This window comes from Oryx dammah, unplaced genomic scaffold (assembly GCF_014754425.2).
Source record: "Oryx dammah isolate SB20612 unplaced genomic scaffold, SCBI_Odam_1.1 HiC_scaffold_5, whole genome shotgun sequence".
Lineage (NCBI taxonomy): Eukaryota > Metazoa > Chordata > Mammalia > Artiodactyla > Bovidae > Oryx > Oryx dammah.
The window spans coordinates 63,000,582-63,019,706 of NW_024070189.1; positions in this window are offsets into that span (position 1 = coordinate 63,000,582).

Consider the following 19,125-nt stretch of genomic DNA (forward strand, 5'->3'; position numbering starts at 1 on the left):
GCCTGATTCTGGCCCAGCCAGCTCCCTGCTGATGACTTGTGTCCTGGATCCCCCCTAAGGCTAATCAGCTTAGGATGGCAGCTAATGAAGGCTCCAGAATTGCAGGCCCCTCTCTCTGCAGCCACAAATTAACACTTCAATTAAAAGCCATTCAAGAGAGACCTGACATCTACACTCTCACTGGGTGAGGGTTTAATTAAGACATGGCGGGGAGGTGACCAGGCAGGAGGTGACCTTGGGAGGCCCCACCTTGAGCTGATCAACCTCGAGGTCAACCTATTGTTGCCAGCTCAGACCACGGGCTTGAGACCACCGAGCACACTGGAAGCAGCAGGGTTTCTCAAGATGCAACAGAGTCCCCTTCAACTGGGAGGTGGCTTGTCAGAAATGCCCCCTCCTGGGCCCTATTCCAGTGCCGCTGAGCCTGACACTTGCAGATGGACTCAGGGCCTGCCTTTGCACACGCTCCAAGGTAGGTACAGATGCCCAGTGTCTGAGAACTACTGCTAGGTAGGCTGTGAAAGCAATGGAGTGGACAAGATGACTGGCATTTTTAACAGTGGAGTGAAATATAACATCAGAACAGAAAATATCAGAGGGCATTGCGTAGAGCGGGAGAAAGTATTATTTTGAGAAACGTTTGTTTTAGTCACATATCTGTGTGTGCTGGGTTGCTATAAATATATATATATATATACACATATATATATATGTTGTGCTGTGCGAAGTCGATCAGTCGTGTTCAACTCTGCAACCCCGTGGACTTTAGCCCCTCCAGGCTCCTCTGTCCATGGGGATTCTCCAGGCAAAGAATACTGAAGTGGGTTGCCATGCCCACCTCCAGGGGATCTTCCCAACCCAGGGATTGAATCCAGGTCTCCCACATTGCAGGAGGATTCTTTACTATCTGAGCCACCAGGGAAGCCCAAGACCACCGGAGTGGGTAGGGTAGGCTATCCCTTCTCCAGGGGATCTTCCTGACCCAGGAATTGAACTGAGGTCTCTTGCATTGAAGGCAGATTCTTTACCAGCTGAGCTACCAGGGAAGCCATATACATACATACATACACATAGTTTACCCTTGTACAACACAGGTTGGAACCTTGTGAGTCCACTACTATGCAGATTTGCATGGCATTCACATGCCATGCCTTACCTCTATATCCGAGGTTCTAAGGATTCAACCAACCTCGGGTTGTATAGTACTGTGATAGGTATTTATTGAAAAAAAATCCACATAGAAGTGGACCAAGGTTGGTTGAGTCCTCAGAACCTCACATACAGAGAGCCAACTGTAAAGTTACACATGGATTTTTGACTGCTCAGGGTCAGCACCCCTAAACCCCACATTGTTCAAGGGTCAGCTGTATATATGTGTTACTATGGGTTTCAGTTTGTTTTTTTTAAAAAATGAGTTTAAAAACCTTGCACCCACAACTCTTCAGTGACAAAGAGGTACCAGCTCTGGATTCACAGATGTGCCCAGCAGTGAGATCTTATCATAGCTGTTCCTCCAAGCCTACTGATCTGAAACATTCTGCCCGGCAGGCACCCCCTCCCTGGGAAGTTGCCAGCACACAGTGGGAGGGAGCTGCTCTGAGCTGCTCCTGGGGGTAATCGCCCTATTCTGGACCAGGATGGGGCAGGTGTTGCAAGGGGACTCAATACACATGGGGTTTTGTATTGAATATAAGCCTAGATCCCCCCGGTCAGCTCCTCAGCCAGTGTCCAAGCCTGGGGCAACACCAGGAGTCAGTGGCCACCTCCATACCTTCCAGAACTCACTGCCGGCGTGGGAGAAAGAGAAGTCAGCACAGGGAAGGGCTTAAACACATGGCAAGGTGCAGAGCAGAGGGAGCAATGGATGGAGGAGGCCTGGATCTGCAGGAGGCTGGGGTGGGCAGGCAGGCTGTCTCCCTTAGTGCCACATTCCCCAGGCCTCGCAAGGCCACCCATCCCTGCCCTCTCTGCCTTGGAAATCCCTTTGAGCTGGAGAGGGCAGATGGGGGTCAGAGAGTGCTGAGCCCTGGCCCCAGCCTCGTTTGAAATCGAAGCATCCTGGGCCAGGGGCGAGGCCTGCGAGGTGGGGTCACCACCTCCAGGGCAGAGGCATCCTCCGGCCTGGGCCAGCCCGTTGCTAGGGCCCCTCTTTGCAGGCATCAGGTTATAGGGCCGCGTGGAGCAGCCCATCTGCCGACTAACTTCTCACTTTCCCCCCTAAGGCTGCCTGTGACCCGGCTCTCCAGGCTCCGGCCTGCGTGTAAAGTGGCGGGGGGCCTTTATTCCCACCGAGCCCCTTCTCAGCAGCTCGGCAGCCAAACTGCTCTTGGATTACATTTTGATGAGTTTTCAATTTAGGCCCGCAGACAAGGGAAGGGAGGGGATTGGGGTGAGGGGGTGGGGGCGGGCGGGGGGCGGGCAGGGGAGCCGGCGGAATAAATGCAACAGATGGGTCCAATTGTGCTACCCAAGCAAATGAAGGAAGACATCTGTAGCTCCCGAATACTGGTGGTCTGAAACGCAATTAGCCCTCTGTGAAAGGGGCCCCTCGCAGCCCCCTCGGCCAATCCCCTCCGAGGCACTGCTCACGTTACAATGGCCTTGACCACAATCCATTGAGCAGAAAAAGGAAAAAAAGAAAAGAAAGAAAGAAAGAAAGATTAATCCAGGAGTTGCTGGGCGGTGTGGCTGCAAGGAGAGTTGCTATGCTGGAAAGGAAAGGTTACTGATGTTTCTGCTTTTCTCATTTTTTTTTCTTTTGCTTCTTAATATATCTACCGTAGGTTCTTATGAGAGAGAAGGTGGGAGGGGAGGGTCTTAATTTTTGGCTTGAGGGGCTATATGGACTCACATCTTGAGTGGTTCTTAATCTTCACATTGCTCAGACACCTCAATTTTCAACTGACTTGCTTGAAAAATAATGAATGAAGATGTGAGTCCCCGTGGCTGAGAAGCACCCCCTCGTTGCCCCCACCCCCTGAGGGGTGAGAAAGTTGTTCTGTGATAAGACCTTTCTGCACTTGATCATTATAATAGTCACTGTGAGTCCCAGGGATCTGTGCTGTGCAGTTGGACACTTGCGCTCTGCCTGGCTCCTCTGAGGACCTGTCTCTTCCCAACTCTCAGGAGCCCAAGTGGACAGGATCCTTTGTTCGATCACTTTCATGATTGGTGGTGCCTGGCAGAAAAGGGGAGGAATCCCTGTACAATGGTGGCCCAGGGGCTCAGAGTACCTTTAAATTACCCTCCTGGCTTTGTTCCCCCAGCTCTCTGATGGCCCATCCAAGAGGTGGCAGCTCTGCCCAAAAGGTGAAAGAAAGTCCACATTCTGGACTCCTGCCTCATGGGTGTCTGCTGCCCAAGCTCACTTTGAGCCATCAGTGGCAAGCCCAGGTCACAGGCACCCCTCCATACATGCACCCAGCAGCTCAGCTCTGCCTTTATGGATAAGAACCTCTACGGACCATGAGCTGAGTGGGCATGCTCCTGTCTTTTTGTTTTGCTCTACTGTGGTAAATATACATAAGATTTACTACTTTTAAGTGTACAGTTCGATGGCATTAAGTACATTCACACTGTTTTACAACCATCATTATTCCAAATAGAAACTCTGTACCACTAAATACATACTCTATACCGCTCCCTTTCTCCCTGTCCCCACGCTCTAGCCACCTCCCTTCTACTTTCTGTCTCTGTGAATTTGACTACTCTTGGAACCTCATACAAATGAAAGCATCCAGCATTTGTCCTTTTGGACTGACTTCTTTCCTTTAACATGAGGTCCTCGTGGTTCACGTTCCTGCTGTAGCCTAAGCCAGAACTTACTTCCTTTTTAAGGGTGAATACTATTCTATTGTGTATGTCCATATCACATTTTATCTTTCCATCCATGGATAAACATTTGCATTGTTTCCATCTTTTGGCTATTGTGGAAAATGCTGCTGTGAACATGGGCAGGTAAGTATCTGTTTGAATTCCTGCTTTCAGTTCTTTTGAGGGTATATACACCTAGAAGTGGAATTGTTGCATCACATGGTAATTCTATATTAAAATTCTATTTTGCTGTATTTTCCTTTTGTTTTCCCTTTTTACTCCAAAAAGAAAGTTCCAGAGACAAGAAATCTCATTGCAGCCCCAGGAAGATGTGGTTTAAAGACCATGTTGATGATGACGTCTAACAGCCTTTGGAACTGATGATTCATAAGCCCTGGGTGTTTACTAACAATTTGTTCTGGTTTAGACTTGCATGTGATCCAAGCTCCAGGGTTCTCTGAAGACTCCACCAGTCATTGAAACTGGTTTGGGGTCACATTTCTTGATTCAGGACTCCATCAAGGCCTGCTCACTCCAGGCCCTTTCTCTTTCCAGGTCAGGCAAGAGGTGTATTAGACATTCAGCTGTTTGGAGGTTTTTGTCATTGTTTTTGTCATCATTCTCATGGTGTTTAGACAAAGTCCTGTATGTTTGGACTTAATTTTCTAAAGTTTCACTAGCCAAATGCTCTGAGATTCAGGGCTTCCTAATTAGTCAGCACCTAGTGCTATTTGGTCAGTCAAGGAAGCCAGGCAGAAATGCATTGTTTGTGTTTTCCTGACTCTCTTCCTAAGAACTCCCAGCATTTCTCCCATGGACATACGTGTCTTTCCCACTCGTAAATCCCTGAAGTGGCAAGGAATCATTTTGAAAGAGTTGTGACTGTCTATCCCTGATTTCATTGGATGACCTTGATTTCAAGTACTGTATTCCGTACGTTATCCCCATGAACCTGCTGCCCAGTCCAGAAATCCTAGTGTTTCATCATCCAAACTCCCTCTCCCATGCTGGAAGTAGGACAGAAATCTTACAACAAGCTCCAGAGTTTGGAAAAGGAAGTTGCCGAACCTGAAAGTGTGGGAGTCACAAATACCTGATGGATGTGAGGGGATGGCCCTTTCATAGGAATTTTCTCCCAAATCTGAGCCAGGTCCTCCAGTGAGGGCATGACAATCCCCAAACAAGCCGTGACTCAGGGCCTCCTAGAACAGGTCAGTCAAGCCACAACACTGTGCCTATGCTCAGGGCCTGGCACTGAGCTCCCTTCCAAGTGCCAACTGTCCCTACCACACAGCCTGGTCCTTTCCCCTCCTCCCCAGCAAGGCTAATAAGCTCTATTTGGAATGACAGCCTGACTCGACCCAAGTCAGATGTAAGGATCCAGTGGGATTGGCTGATGAGACCAGCGATCTGGAGGGAAAACACAGACCTGTATGCCTGACATACTTTACCTAAGGGCATGCATGTGGGGCCATATCTGCAAGAGTCCCCAGGGCTGGTTCTGGAGTATCCCTCATAGAAGGGGCTGCCCAGGCCTTGCCCACAGCTGGGACTGGCCCAGAGAAAAGGGAGCCCTGACCAGATAAAGCCATCCTTTCTCTGTGAGTCAGCTGCACCCCAGGTTCTCACTGTGGCAATCTTTCACGCATTCACCTGGAACAAGGCCCCACCTCCAGGCACAAGCTGCACAGGCTTTGTTCAGCACCAGCATCTAGAATTGTGTACATTATGTTTAGAGACAAGGAACCCCAAGTGCAAGTTCAGCTCAAGCCTCTCCAGCATTTTCAGGCTCAGGAAGCACTTTGAGAGGTAGCCCCCATTTCAAACTCCAACCAGTCAGACAGCCTGGGAGGACAGTCAGCACTCTCTCTCCACCTCTGTCTCTTCAATATTTGTTTGTTTGTTTGGCTGTCCCAGGTCTTAGTAGCAGCACTCAGGACCTTTAGTTGTGGTATGCAGGATCCTTTAGTTGTAGCATATGAACTCTTAGCTGTGGCACGTGAGACCTAGTTCCCCAGCCAGGGATCGAACATACACCCCCTGCATTGGCAACGTGGAGTCTTAACCACTGGACCACCAGGAAAGTCCCAACACTCTTACCCCGTTTATCAAGGTCATACAATATGCCAGACTCAGACTGAAGATGGAGTAGTGAACAAAGCAAGACAAGGGATCTCAGTTAAAGAGCTTACCCTCCTCTTAGAGGGCAAAGAGTCAATGTTGTTATGGTTTAAGACCTCATGGACTGTAGCCCGCCAGACTCCTCTGTCCATGGGATTTCCCAGGCAAGAACACTGGAGTGGGTTGCCATTTCCTTCTCCAAGGGATCTTCCTGATCCATGGATTGAACCCAAGTCTCTTGCATTGCGGGTGGATTCCTTATCACTGAGTCACCAGGGAAACCCAAGCATCAATAAACAAATAAATATCTAATAGGACTATTAGGTAGTGCTGTGCAAAAAAATGAAGCAGGGCATGGTGGAGACTCCCGGTGCTCAGCCACTGCCAGTTCTCCTTCAGGGCACTGAACTTAGGAGAGGCTCACACTTCCCCTCCCCTTGCAATTGGGTGGAGCCATGGAATTAGTACTGGCCAATGAGGTCTGAGTGGAATCGATACATGCCATTCTGGGCCACAGCATTTAGTTGCTAGTGCAAGGCTCTCTAGCCCTCTTTTCTTCCATCACAGAGATCCACAATGCTGAGGTCAGCCTATTTCCCGAGGGATGACAAGTTATGATCACCATAGAGCCTAGACCAACAATCCTGGCTAAAACACAGTCAGGGGCTAGAACAGTGGTCCTCACATGTTTTGGTCTCTGAAAAATAATTCAGAATTCTAGAGAGCTTTTGCTTATGTGAATTACATCTATTGATGCTTGCCTTTAAGGAAATATTTAATTCATTCTAAAGGAACAATCATAGAGGAGAGACGAAGCATTGGAGGCTCCTGGGCTTCCCCCCTTAACTAGACACATGAAATGTAGGGCTACATGTGAGCAAGTTCCTCTGAGAGAAAACCAGAGACTAGCTGAGCGACTCCTGCACATAGGCTGAGTGAGAAAATACCCACACAAAAATGGGTGGGAAAAACCGAGACTCACCTCAAGATAAACCCCACTCCCAGCACAGTGCCGTGCAACCAAGAGGGAACTCCCCAATTACAACTTCTCCCTCAGGAATGAAAGGTTGGGGCTCCACATCTAGTGTCCCAACTTTTAAGAGTTCTGCCTGACGGATGGTTTGACTACATATTTTACAAGCTGTTGCCTGAGGGTGCAGCTTCAAACCAGCCTCCATCTAAGGGCTGACTGTGATCCTCCTCCCCAATGGGACACTGATGAATCCTGGCATGATGTCAACTAGTGGGAGCCACCAAGAAAAAAGTAGGCTGTGTGGACAATCCCACAAACCTCAAATAGCCAAAGCAATCTTGAAAAAGAAGAATGACACTGGAGGCATCAGTGTCAAACCATGTTACAAAGCTATAGCAATCAGAACTGTATAGTATTGCCATAAAATAAACACAGGTCAATGGAGCAGAATAAAAATCCCCCAAATAAATCTATGTATATATGGTCAATTAATTTTCAACCAAGGAGCCAAGGATAAACATGGGGGAAAGGACAGTCCCTTTAATAAATGATATTGGAAAAACTGGATATCCACATGCAAAAGAATGAAACTGGACCAGTATCTTACACCTTACACAGAAATCAACTCAAAATGATTAAAGACTTAAACATAAGATCTGAAAACATAAGACTCCTAGAAGAAAACATGAGGAGTTAAATTCCTTGACATTGGTGTTGATGATAATTTTTTTGGATTTGACACCAAAAGCAAAGGCAACAAAACCAAAAATAAACAAGCTGGACTACAGCAAACTAAAAAGCTTCTGCACAGCAAGGAAATCAAAAGCACACTGAAAAGATAGCCTGTGAAATGGGAGAGAAATTTGTAAACCATATGTCTGATAAGGGGTTAATATTTAAAACATGCAAGGAACTCATATAACTCAACAGCAAAAAAGCCAATTAACTTAATTTTATTCATAAAATGAGCAAAGAACCCAAACAGACTTTTTCCTAAACAAGACATACTGATGGCCAGCACATACACAAAAATATGCTCAATGTTACTAGTCATCAGAAATATAAATCAGAACCACAATGAAATATCACTTCATACTTGTTAGAATGTCTATTGCAAAAATAAAAAAAGAGAGAGAGAGAGAGAACAAATCATGGTGAGAATATGAAGAAAAGAGAACACTTATACACTGTTTGTTGGTAGGAAAATGGAGACATAGGAGTTTCCTCAAGAAACTAAAAATAGAACTACCATCTGATACAGGAATCCTACTTCTGGGTATATATTCAAAATAAATGAAATCGCTTTCTCCAAGAGATACCCGTATGCCCACATTCACTGCAATATTATTCACAGTAGCCAAGACACAGAAACAACTTAAGTTCTCATCAACAGATGAATGAATAAAGAAAATATGATATGTATGTGTATACATGTATATATAGCAGAATATTATTCAGCCATAAAAAAGACGGGGATCCTGTGTGACAATATGGATGTACCTGGAGGGCAATATGCTAAGTGAAATAAACCAGACAGAAAAAGATAAATATTGCAATATCACTTATATGTGCAATCTAGAAAAAAATGAACTCATGGGATTGTGGAATGGTGGTTGCCACGGGCTGGAGGATGTATAGGGAGAGGGTGGTAAAAGGAAAATAAACTTTCAGTTAAATAATTGAAATTTGCTAAGAGAGTAGAACTTAAGTTTTCTTACAAATGTATAGTGATGGATGTGTTAATAAACTCCATAGTGGGAATTCTTTCACAATGTATACATGTATCAAATCAATACTTTAAAGTTGCATACTTTAAATATATTACAATTTTGTCAGTTATACCTCATTAAGGCTGAAATAAATACAGAAAAGAAATAACAATAATAAACCCATTTCATGTTAACATAGAACATTTTTATGAAAAAAAACCTTTTTGTTTTTCAAGACAAAAAATTATAAAGAAGGGTAATGGTACTTTACATTTTTGCAAGTCTCTCTAATATCTGGCTTAATAGAAGACAACTAGATTCACGTCTCTAGGCTTCCCAGGTGGTGTTAGTGGTAAAGAACCCGCCTGCCAACACAGGAGACGTAAGAGACGTGGGTTCTATCCCTGGGTCAGGAAGATCTCCTGGAGGAGGGCATGGCAATCCACTCTAGTATTCTTGCCTGGAGATCCCTTGGACAGAGGAGCCTGGCTGGCTACAGTCCATGCGGTCATAAAGAGTTGGACAAGACTAAAGCAACTTAGCACACACAGATTCACATCTCTACTTCTGCATTGAAGCTGGTCTGGTACACTGTTGAAGTATATGAAAATGTACTCTCAAACAAATATGTAACTAGAAAAGCAAAGACTTTGAAGACTCCATGGAAAGGTCTCAGGGACTCCCACAGGTCCTTGGAACACATTTTGAGAACCACTGGGGCTAGAGCATGCTGAGAGTACTGGCAGCTGGAGTGAGATTGTCCAGCCCAGAGGTCAGGGTGGACTGAAAATGGGTGGGGCAAGAGAGGATGGACTTGCAGGTTGAAGCTATTGGCCTGGTTCTTTGGAGAGTCTGCCAGACAAGAAGGTAAGAGGCCGGTGATGGGCCTGAGTTTCTGCAGCTAGCAACCAGTGGAGCAGAGGCAGGGTCATCTGGGCTTCTGACACCAGCCTCCTGCTCTGAGGAATGAGTAGACAGAGCAGGAACTGGTGTTTAAGACACTCTTCCCCTTGAGCACCTTCACACCATTCATTTGTAAGTTAGTCATCAGGTGCTAAGGTCTTAGCCAAAGGTAAATGCCCCTGGACTCACCCCATGGCATCTGCAAAGGACCAATCAGGGAGAAATTTGGCCTTATTCCTGGCATATGCCCTGGAGGTTCTAAAATATCAAAGATTCTAAGGACTTTAGGATCAACGATAGTGAAGAACTAGGACATGTCTATGGCTGTCCAGATATAAGACCAGGAATATAGCACACAAATCCCTGGATGCCATGCGAGGGAACAAGGATGAGTCCTCCTTGTAAATAACTGTAAGTAAAAGTAGATATTATTAATGAGAATCTCTTTCATTTGTTAAGTTCTCACAAAAAGGCATGCATTCCTCCCAGCTTACTTCAGAGTCAGATGTTATTTCCATTTAACAGTTAAAGAGCTTACACTCTTGGGTGTAAGAACTACATTTTTTCCTTTTGAGGGTAACTTTTTCAGTTTAATATAATTTTATACACAAAACAGTTGCAAGAACTTGAATACATAGATTCACCAATGGTTAATATTTTCTTTTGTTTGCTTTATCATTCTACCAGGCTCCAGATAGATAGACAGACAGAAACACTCTTTCTTAGCTGAATCATTTGAGAGCAAGTTGCAGATAGCATAATTTTTAGCTCTACATACTTCAGTTCTGTTAAGCTCAGCCCATTTCAGTCACTCAGTCGTGTCTGACTCTTTGTAACCTCATGGACTGCAGCATGCCAGGCTTCCCTGTCCATCACCAACTCCTGGAGCTTGCTCAGACACATGTCCATTGAGTCAGTGATGCCATCCAACCATCTCATCCTCTGTCATCTCCTTCTCCTCCTGTCCTCAATCTTTCCCAGCATCAGAGTCTTCTCCAAGGAGTCAGTTCTTTGCATCAGGTGGCCAAAATATTGGAGTTTCAGCTTCAGCATCAGTTCTTACAATGAATATTCAGGACTGATTTCCTTTAGGATTGACTGGTTTGACCTCCTTGCAATCCAAGGGACTCTCAAGAGTCTTCTCCAACATCACAGTTCAAAAGCATCAATTCTTCGGCGCTCTGCTTTCTTTATGGTCCAATTCTCACATCCTTCCGTGACTACTGGAAAAACCATAGCTTTGACTAGACAGACCTTTGTTGGCAAAGTAATGTCTCTGCTTTTTAAAATGCTGTCTAGGTTTGTTGCCGGGAGCCAGCGTGAGGAACTCCGCCCTTGGCAAAGGTCATGAGGAAGGAGGCTCGACATTACGCAAAGGCGAGATCGAGCCTCAGGAGACCCCCTGTTCCCGAGCATCTACCCCCCAAACCAGAGTCTGTTTTATGCTCTCACCTACATCTCTGACTTTACAGAGGGCTCTCCCCCATCACCATTTCTCTCGGAGAAGGAGTTAACTTGCAGCCCCAGTTAATAAAAATTCCTGGGAGTGACAAGAGTGTTTCAACTTACAAACTCTTCTGAAGGTTCTCTAGCCTGCCTGAGTGGGTTCGTCCGGCCACATGTGATTGTTTACAACCTCCCAACCATGAGAGGCATGAGATGCTTTAAAACTTTCTAAATACAGACTCTTCTGAGAAGTTAGAAAATTATTAGTATAGTATAGTGGGTTGATTAGAAATCATATTGGTGAAGGGTTTTTCATTTGTTGAGCCAATATTTGCTGCTAAATCTCCATATTCCCTGCCCTTGTAATGAATATAACTAGCATATAGGAGATTATTTCTAATACTTATTGTATTAACCTTTAAGATTAATCATGTTAAACCTTAGGCTAAGTAAATTCCTTTCTTGATTGTAACTCACTACACCCTCACCCTATAGGAATGCAACTTTATTTGGAGGGTGGCACCTGGTTTAAGAAAAAATCACCCCTGGAGAAAATAAGTTTTCTGGTTAACTGACCGTTATCAGAAAGGGCCATAAAATGTAAGCAGGCCTCATGGCCAGAAGATAATGTAAAACCCCTAAGACATTTGTATAATTTTATATGAAGCACCTGATTTTGACAAGGGTCAGGTCTGCTGACCCCGCGTGACTCTGTATTCATCCTTATGTATAACAAAAAGTATATAAGCAAACCTGAAAATAAAGAAAATGGATCAGTTTCTGGAAAGACTGATTCCCCCGTGTCGTTCTTTTTTTCCCCTTCTGGCTGAATTCCATCTGGAACGTGGGTACTCACCAAGCCTGCTAATTTTGCTTGGGCTTCTAAGATTGGACCAGGGAGATCTCAGTGCCTCCTCTCCTTTGGGAGAACGGAAAGATGCCTGTGGCCTACGTAGGTGGTGCAAATTCCTTGTCTTGGAGTTTTATTGGTATTCCACATAAACCAAGTTATTCAGCATCTTTTTCTCCAGTAATTTTCCTACTACACTATTCTTTTCTAATCTCTCTTTATATCTGTAATTAAATAAGTTTTTTCCTAGGATGCCGATTCCATCTCCCCTTTGAATTACCCTGGATCCATCGGGGCTGGACCCCGGCAGTTTGTCATGGCTTTTCTTCCAAGGAGTAAGTGTCTTTTAATTTCACAGCTGCAGTCACCATCTGCAGTGATTTGGAGCCCAACTAAAGAAAGTTCTGTCACTGTTTCCATTGTTTCCCCATCTATTTGCCAGGAAGTGATGAGACTGGATGCCATGATCTTCGTTTTTTGAATGTTGAGTTTAAGCCAGCTTTTTTACTCTTCTCTTTCACTTTCATCAAGAGGTTCTTTAGTTCCCCTTCTCTTTCTGCCATAAGGGTAGTATCATCTGCATAGCACCTGCATACCATCTGAGGTTATTGACATTTCTCCCAGCAATCTTGATTCCAGCTTGTGTTTCATCCTGCTTGGAATTTCGCATGATGTACTCTGTATATAAGTTAAATGGTCAGGGTAGCAATATACAGCCTTGACATACTCCTTTCCCTATTTGGAACTACTCAGTTGTTCCATATCCGGTTCTGACAAACCCAAGACCTGACCAGTTCTGACATGACCCAAGATGGATGGGTCATGGTGGAGAGTTCTGACAAAATGTGGTCCACTGGAAAAGGGAATGACAAACCACTTCAGTATTCTTGCCTTGAGAACCGCATGAACATACTTCAGTGTGTATTTATTGAAAAAAAGAACATTTAAAAACATAATCTCAATATAACTGTCAAAATCAGGAAAGTTAAGATCGATATGCTAATACCTGCTGCCCAGTCCATATTACGGTCCTCCAGTTGTTCCAGCTGAGTCCTCTTTGCCTATCATCTCTCGAAGCCGATGTCCAATCTAGAATCATACACTGCTTCTGGTGGTCATGTCTCTTTCATCTCTTTTAGATCTGGAATTGTTCTTCCACCATTATTTTTTATGACTTTGACATTTGGAGGGATTGTAGGGCAACTATTTTGTATAAGGTCCCTCAATAAAGAGTTTTCTTGGCCTTGAATACTTTGATGCCTTCCTCATAATCAGATTGAGGATCAACATTTTGGAAGAAGCACCATGGAGGTGATATGCTCCTCCCACAGTATATATGACGAAAGTGCTTGATGCTGACCTCTCCCACCAGGGGCCACCTTGGTCGTGTTAACACTGGTGATGTCAACTTGAGGCTTTTGGTTAAGGTGACGTCTGCCAGGACTTTCCACTATAAAGTAACTATTAATATTCTTTCCTTTATGTTTGTGTGTGCTCAGTGATGTCTGATTCTCTGCGATCCCAAAGACTATAGCCCGCCAGGCTCCCCTGTCCATGGGATTTTCCAGGCAAGAATACTGGAATGGGTTGCTATTTCCTCCTCCAGGGGATCTTCCTGACCCAGGGATCGAACCCTCATCTCTTGCATTGGTAGGCAGATTCTTTACCATTGCACCACTTGGGAAGCCCTTTTTCTCTTATGGGGAGATTCTTTGAGACTATAAATGTCCAGATCCTCATCAAACTTTCACCCGTTAGTTTTAGCATCCATGATGATTACATAATGTTCTCAAAACAAAATTTTCTAACTCCATAACTTTTTCTCTGTTCATTAGTTGGCATTTCTTTAAAGAAAAAAATTTTTCCTTCTACCCCATTTATTACTCATTCATTTGCTCACTCATTTGTTCATACCAGTTTAGACTCATGGAATCATTCAGTGGTTTATAATCTTTTACTGTCATTATTTGCTTGATGTTCAGATTAATCCATGTATGATTTATGGAGACTCTTCAGGCTGGCTTCTGAGTCACTTTGACACATCCTCATCATTCCTTGAAGACTTCCTTACTTCTTGACGTAAAGAGATGTTCCAGGTTCGTCTTGTATTTTTCCTTCCCCAGCCTTGGAATTAGCTATCCTCCAAGGAGCCCTGGTTTTGTTGTTATTGTTGTTTTTAGAAACCAAGATCTGGATATTAAATGTGCTCATTGCAACTGGGGTGTTTTTGCTTCTAGACCATTCGTTGTACAGATATTTTATATATACATAATATTTTATGTACTGATACCTGAACCCACCTGCCAAAGCAGGAGATGCAGGTTTGATCCCCTGGGTTGGGAAGATGCCCTGGAAAAAGAAATGGCACCCCACTCCAGTACTCTTGCCTGGGAAATCCCACGGACAGAGGAACCTGGTGGGCTACAGCCCATGGGGTTGCAAAGAGTCAGACATAACTGAGCACAGCACAGGCAAGAGTGACTGGATCCTTAACTACTAACCATTGTTACTTTTGTATTTCAGGTGTGGGTCTCGATAACAGGGAATTTGGGGTACAGTTCTATGTTTTGTTTTTCTATTCTACAACAACACATATTTTTATTTACTTTTATAGGAGACTTCTAACTATCTTTTCCCAACTTAACAGCTCTTCTCTCCTTCCAAACCTGAGTTGCACTTGCCTGCTCCTGGCATTTGTCTATGCCTTTCCTCCTCTCAGATATCCTCAGCCTGTTCTCTCAGGCATCAAAGTGTTTAAGGCCGAGGCCGAGTGCCACTCCTCCAAACTGGTTAGGCTGACAGGCCAGGCCCATGAAGGTCATCTCCAGATCACTGAGTGTCACCTGGAATGGCTCCTGTGATTATGGGTGCCCGGCTGCTCCTGTTCAGCTTCCTTGAAGGGAGACCTAGAGGCAGAAAAACTCCTACAGGGGCTGAGGCAGTGGGCTTTGGGATATAAGGAATGAAGGCTGAGGTCTGGGTGGAACCCTCTCTTCCCCAAGTCCAGACTCCCTTGCAATTACCAGCCTTTGACAGCCTCCCATTCAGGGATGAAATCCTTTTGCTCCTCTCTGCTGGGCCCCACATGATGAATTCCATCCAGAAGAGGTAAGCTTAAAACTGGAGGTCAAATATCATCACCCCTTAGTTCAACAGGGTAGACCCATCACAAGGGTCCTATCAAGCCCTCTGGTCTCAGCCACCGCCTTGGGCTCCAGGACTTGGGTCAAGCCTTCATAGGATTCAGATCCTTCCTCTGCCTGGGCAACAGAGCGACATGCAGACCCCCCATCTGGGGCTCCTGAGGGGTCAGCTCAATTTGGGTATCTAACATCGTGCCACTGAGACATCTTGCCTGCCCACTTGTGGCCCCCCTAAGTCCCTGCCGACACACGTCCCCCTTGGATCCCCGGCTGACAGGATGGGATCTCTGACCTCCCTGTGGCAGGTCGCCCTGGCCTGATGCTGTGGCCCAGCCTGGCAGATGTTGCCACGTCCCGGCGGTCTGGGCAGTCTATTTCGATTTGGGGACAGAGAGTGCAAATTTAGCTCTTGTTACCAGGACGCACCTCACTCGGTGTGCACTTCTAATGAGGCAGCACATACACGCACACTCTCACAAGCTGTTAAACTGCGGACACACTGCAGCTTTCCAGTGAGAGAGGATTTCAAGGGTGTATTTTTATAAGGAAGAAATGACATAAGCGTCCCTCTTTGTTATTTAAATTTCATGAAAATCAACTATAGATGGTGTGTAATTGGGCACAGAATAGGACCCAGAATATATTCTGAAATAACGGGAGCCCTTTTATCAGGTTATATATGAAGAAAAAAAAAGTCAAAGAAAAGCGAAATCTCCGTGCAAATAATGAACTGTTTGAAGGAAGAGAAAAGAAAGACTGAGGACCCAGCACGGCTGGGAGAGTATTCAAGGGGCTGGTTTTGAGAAGTCGCTTTGGGAGGAGGGGTGAGAGACGTCATGGGATGTCATCATTATGGGTTGTCATCATTATGGGTTGACGTGGGCTCAGAATTCAGGCTGTACATGAAACTTCAACCAGGAATCGGGGCCAGGCAAGTGAAAACACAAGAGTCCCTGAAGATGGCCCAGGTGACCTACGTCTTGTGTGAGGACAGGAAGGGCTGTGTGCTGTGGTGGCTGTGCACCCAGGTGACAAACCAGAGCTAAACTGGGGGCATTAGTCTGGAGTCAGCCTGACTCGGAAAGAGGCACTCACCAGCTCTATACTCAGATACTCGCTAACAGGCCCCTTCCCAACACCATGGTGGGGGGCTAGCACTCGTCTCCGCAAAGCACCTGACGCCATGTGTCAACAGCGTAGCTTGTCATCCATCCCTCGCCTTGTGTACACCTGGACCTGAGCCTTTTGTTCCCTGAACTTCCATGATCCATCTACCTAGCAGGGAAGATTATGTCTCCTGAAAAGGTTGCTGTGAGGATAATGGAAGATGCAGTGCCCAGAACAGTGCCATCACACGACAGGAACTGAATTGTTGTTGCTCTTCAGCCGTGTCTGACTCTTTTCAACACCACAGACTGCAGCAGGCCGGCTTCCCTGTCCCTCATCATCCCTTGGAGTTTGCTCAAATTCATGTCCACTGAGTCAGTGACGCCATCCAACCATCCCATCCTCTGCCGCCCCTTCTCCTTTTGCCTTCTATCTTTCCCAGCATCAGGGTCTTTTCCAATGTGTCAGCTCTTTGGATCAAGGGGCCAAAGTATTGGAGCTTCAGCTTCAGCATCAGCCCTTCCAGTGAGCATTCAGGGTTGAACCTCAGGAACAGTATGAAAAGGAACTGAATGCGGGGTAGTAGCTCCTTTTTCTGTCAGCGCAACCCGCTCCACTCATTCCCTGCTCCCCTTGGTGCCCTGCGGCTGGATCTCTCTTCAAGGCTGGGTGCAGCCCTGAGGCCTGGCTGTGGTGGTGGACACCCTGGAACCCTCGGAGACAGCAGCGTCAGTGAGGGTGCCCAGAGTCCACGGTGAAACTATGAGGAGCTGAGAAGTCCCCAGGGAATGAACACACTGTGCTCCTGCCAGCATGGGTGCTGCCGCGTGGCGGGGCCAGCGGGACCCCTGACGGCCGACCGCACAGCCTCCACAACGCTCTCCTGTCCGCTTCATTTCTTGAGCACCAGCTGTGTGCCTGGGTAGGGGAGGAGGTGGGTCCCAGGTCACCCAGGCATTCCCTCGGGCACAGCTCTCTGAGAACGCTAGCTCCAGCCTTCCACAGAGACAGTGTGAGGCCACCCAGTCCAGGAGTCCAGTGCTCCCTCAGCCCTCAAGCTCCTGCCCGGACCTCTCCTGTCCTAGAGGTGGTCACACTGAATTGCAGCGGCCTCATCTGTCCCCCACATCGGACCGTGAACGCCGAACACATAGCACAGCGAACAGGCCCCGGGACTCAGCAAGTGTCTCATCAGAGTCTGTTAAGAGGAAAACAGTGAAGAAGCGGTTCTTGATCTGCAAGTGCCTGCGCAGCCAGGCGAGCCCGGGACTGGAGGGAGGACGTTAGGAATCTGAAGCACGAAGTGCAGATCTCAGAGCGAGAGCGGGGTCGGAGCGCCATCTACCGGGAGCTTCGCACACCGGCAGGAAAGGGCTGACTCCAGGGGAATCCCGGCTACCGTCAGGTTGACCAAGCACCTGTGATGTCAACCGCTGTTTGCAACGCTGCTCCTGGGTCCACGCTCTAGACACGCTACACACTGCCTCGCAATCACCAGCAAGAGTGGCCTCCGCGGAAAAAGAAGGGTGGGGCCCGGGATTGAGTAGGAGGTCATGAACTGTGTTGAGAATTACCCCAGAAAGGGCTTCTCTTCCACCAGCTCCTCTGGGGCAGTATTTTCCCAGAAACTCTCTCATTTTGAGCGGAATTCAAGGACTACCGTTACTGTAGAGTTCAAGTAAGGGTCTGCTCCCGGGGGAACCAGCAGGTCTGGGGGTCAGACAGACCAATATGGATTCTAACTCTGCTCCTTGCTAGCTGTGTGACTGAGGACTGGGTACTTCACCCTCTCTGTGCTCAGTCCCCCACCTGAGGAGCAGGCCACATGACAGTACCTAGCCTACACGGTGACTAGAGATGAAAGCTTATCTGTAACCCAGACGCCCAGATCCTCACTGTTCCCAAGGGTCAGGCTTCCCTTTCACGCCCACCCAGCATGAGAGAACCAGCCATCAGCCTTCTTGGCAGTAGCAAAACTGCATTTATCAGGATCCTCTCCCCAGGGTTGCTGGGATCCTGCAGGTTGAGTTTGCTCTTGCCTCAAACCCTGGCTGCTGCTATTCCCTTGTTTCACCTCCCGACTCCAGCTCCCCACTCTCCTGTTCTCCAATGACCTCTTGCCACCACATTACAAGTCTTTCAAGGCCCTGCTGAGCTCCAGACTCCCACACCCCAACTGTGGCCAAGGATACTTCAACAAGGCCCCCAAGCCCAACAAGGATCAGATTTGCCTGGAAGAAAAACAGGAAACAACCATAGAGCAAGATAGAAAACCTCAGACTAGCTCCTAGGTGTGACCAGGTTCAAACTCCTAAAGCCATAGTAGCCTCAGGCGCCTCCTGATGCACTGGGGTCCCTGGGGTCTCTGGTTGGCACCCTGCTCCACATAGGAAAGCCCTAGTCATGTTGCAACCCCACCTCCAGGAACCCCCAGCTTTCTGAAGCCCTGAGAGCAAAATCTCATCATTTTTATTTCTACAAGCAACTGGCAAGAGGCACAGTTCTGCCTTGAATGAAGACAAGCTTTCATGCAGTTATACAAAACTCTCAAGTGTTTTTATTTTGTTGCCTGGAAGTGCTCCATCCTAGAAGAACATCTTGGCTTTTTTCTATATAAAATCAAATGCTCTGTTAGTTATTCCCCGCTCCCCACACCCTGCACTTCTCAGAAAACAAAGGAAGAGCTTGCTCTCAAAGTTGTCTCCTACAGGAACTAAAAATCAAATAACAACAGTTAACATTTATTCTGTGTTTCCTAATCTAAGCTCCAGCTTTAAGTCCTTTTTCCTGTTTTATCTCTTTGAATCTTCACCCCGACACTGGAAGGCATTTGATCTCCATTTTACAGAGGAGGAAAAGAAGCTTAAGGAGGTTACAGGACTCCCCCAGGGTCTCACAGTTAGTAAGTGTCTGAATTCAGATTCAAACCCAGACAGTCTGGCTTCTTGAATCTTCAAGTGGGCAGCACTGCTTCAAAGTCAGAGCATGAGATCTGAAGTCTCCCCCTTCCGTCTCCACTTCTAGTCATCTGAGATTTCAAAAGTACTGGAGTCCAGCGTC